A 2,500-nucleotide genomic window follows, 5' to 3' on the forward strand; every position below is an offset into this window, starting at 1 on the left:
GTTTACTTTGAAAAAATTAGAGTGTTCAAAGCAGGCGCTTCGCCTGAATAATGGTGCATGGAATAATGGAATAGGACCTCGGTTCTATTTTGTTGGTTTTCGGAGCGCGAGGTAATGATTAAGAGGGACGGACGGGGGCATTCGTACTGTGCCGTTAGAGGTGAAATTCTTGGATCGGCGCAAGACGAACGACTGCGAAAGCATTTGCCAAGAATGTTTTCTTTAATCAAGAGCGAAAGTCAGAGGTTCGAAGACGATCAGATACCGTCCTAGTTCTGACTATAAACGATGCCAACCAGCGATCGGGGGGCGTTACTTTGACGACCCCTCCGGCAGCTTGCGGGAAACCAAAGTCTTTGGGTTCCGGGGGAAGTATGGTTGCAAAGCTGAAACTTAAAGGAATTGACGGAAGGGCACCACCAGGCGTGGAGCCTGCGGCTTAATTTGACTCAACACGGGGAATCTCACCCGGCCCGGACACAGTGAGGATTGACAGATTGAGAGCTCTTTCTTGATTCTGTGGGTGGTGGTGCATGGCCGTTCTTAGTTGGTGGAGCGATTTGTCTGGTTAATTCCGATAACGAACGAGACTCTGGCTTGCTAACTAGTTACGCGACCCTATCGGTCGGCGTTGAACTTCTTAGAGGGACTAGTGGCGCTTAGCCACACGAGATTGAGCAATAACAGGTCTGTGATGCCCTTAGATGTTCGGGGCCGCACGCGCGCTACACTGACCGGATCAGCGTGTCGCCGCCTAGGCCGGAAGGTCCGGGTAACCCGCTGAACCCCGGTCGTGCTAGGGATAGGGAATTGCAATTGTTTCCCTTGAACGAGGAATGCCCAGTAAGCGCGAGTCATCAGCTCGCGTTGATTACGTCCCTGCCCTTTGTACACACCGCCCGTCGCTACTACCGATTGAATGGTTTAGTGAGGTCCTCCGATTGGACCTGGCGCGTTCGGCAACGGCCGCGCCGGCGTCCGAGAAGACGATCTAACTTGATCATTTAGAGGAAGTAAAAGTCGTAACAAGGTTTCCGTAGGTGAACCTGCGGAAGGATCATTACCGGCCGATCGCCGATCGAGTGGTCGTGCGTTCGACAGGTGGAGAAGGCTCCGTATCTTGGCGGCCGCGCACGCCCTTCGTCGCTGTTGAGGCGCACGCGATTGCACTTCGGTCACCCTGTTTCGTTCTGCGCCGAGTGCCGTGGCCATGTGCCAGGCTGGCTTCATGCGTCGCCTACGGCTGGCGACCGCTCGGCCACCGCTTTTTCGACTGTGCAATCCGGCTGGGTCGCGCTTGTCCAACTGACGAAGTCACGGAGGGCTCTTGGCGGTGGATCACTCGGCTCGCGAGTCGATGAAGGACGCAGCTAGCTGCGTGAATTAATGTGAATTGCAGGACACATTGAGCATCGACGTTCTGAACGCAAATTGCGGCACCGGGTCAATCCCGGCGCCACGCCCGCCTCAGGGTCGCGTTGTAACGTTCCCGCGCGGCGACGCGTCGGGCCGGTGCGGTGTCGGCCGTTGCCACGGTCGTCCCGCCCAGGACAGCACGAACGCAGTGTCAGCGCGCGAAACCGAACGCGGCGTGCGTCTCGTTACGAGTCGGCCTCGAAGAGGATCCCGGCCCGGAGCAGCACGGCTCGCGTTCGGGCGCGGCGCTCGCACGAGCTTCGGTGGCGCGCGCGTGTCTCTCGCAAACGAGGCACTGGATTATCGGCCTGAGGTCGGACGAGGCTACCCGCTGAATTTAAGCATATTACTAAGCGGAGGAAAAGAAACTAACGAGGATTCCCCCAGTAACGGCGAGTGAAGTGGGAAGTGCCCATCGCCGAATCCGCGCGCCTCTGCGGCGCGTGGAATTGTGGCGTAAGGAATTCGCTGCGCGTACGTCGTTCGCCGCCCGCGTCCTTCTGATCGAGGCCTCGTCCCGGTGCGGGTGTCAGGCCCATGGTGGCGGCGAGGGCGCGCGCTCTGCGTCTTCCCAGAGTCGGGTTGTTTGGGAATGCAGCCCAAAGCGGGTGGTAAACTCCATCTAAGGCTAAATACTGTCGCGAGACCGATAGCGAACAAGTACCGTGAGGGAAAGTTGAAAAGCACTTTGAAGAGAGAGTTAAAGAGTACGTGAAACCGTCGAGAGGCAAACGGGAGGGCCTGTCGAGTCGCGCGACGCTTTCAGCTGAAGCCGAGCGGAGCGTGTGGGCGTGCGGAGCCTTGCGGCCCGTCGTTCGCGCTTTCCTCCGAGCAGCTCCAGCGCACTAGCGCCGTGCGAAGGCCGCGACCGTCTGGGAGGCGGCGAGAAGGCCGCGCGCAAGGTAGCCCGCCCCCGGGTGGGTGTTATAGGCGCGCGGACACGTCGGCCCGTCGCCCGGGCGAGGAGGGATCGCCGCGTCTGCCCTTCGTGGGCCGGGCGTCCCGTCCGAGCCGGTGCGTCGCCGGTTGGGGACTGTGCTCAGTGCCCAGTTGCGGCGTGTCGGTTGCGGGTGGGCAGCGCCGC

At 59.7% G+C, this 2,500-nt stretch overlaps 3 non-coding genes across 3 annotated transcripts in view; all 3 read left to right on the forward strand.

The window, feature by feature from the left end:
- LOC145915350 (small subunit ribosomal RNA) overlaps positions 1-1,063 on the forward strand; it is a 1,824-nt gene extending 761 nt beyond the window's left edge. Inside the window, exon 1 of the ribosomal RNA XR_014403740.1 lies at positions 1-1,063. This exon is cut by the window's left edge and continues 761 nt beyond it. This is a non-coding gene — a ribosomal RNA (small subunit ribosomal RNA).
- Positions 1,064-1,322: 259 nt separating this feature from the next.
- LOC145915355 (5.8S ribosomal RNA) lies at positions 1,323-1,476 on the forward strand. Its single transcript, XR_014403745.1, has one exon. It is a non-coding gene; the product is annotated as a 5.8S ribosomal RNA (ribosomal RNA).
- A 244-nt stretch (positions 1,477-1,720) lies between these two features.
- The window catches only part of LOC145915360 (large subunit ribosomal RNA), a 3,686-nt gene continuing 2,906 nt past the window's right edge, over positions 1,721-2,500 (forward strand). Inside the window, exon 1 of the ribosomal RNA XR_014403749.1 lies at positions 1,721-2,500. This exon is cut by the window's right edge and continues 2,906 nt beyond it. This is a non-coding gene — a ribosomal RNA (large subunit ribosomal RNA).

Source organism: Ascidia mentula (genome assembly GCF_947561715.1).
Source record: "Ascidia mentula chromosome 2 unlocalized genomic scaffold, kaAscMent1.1 SUPER_2_unloc_14, whole genome shotgun sequence".
In the NCBI taxonomy this organism is placed as follows: Eukaryota; Metazoa; Chordata; class Ascidiacea; order Phlebobranchia; family Ascidiidae; genus Ascidia; species Ascidia mentula.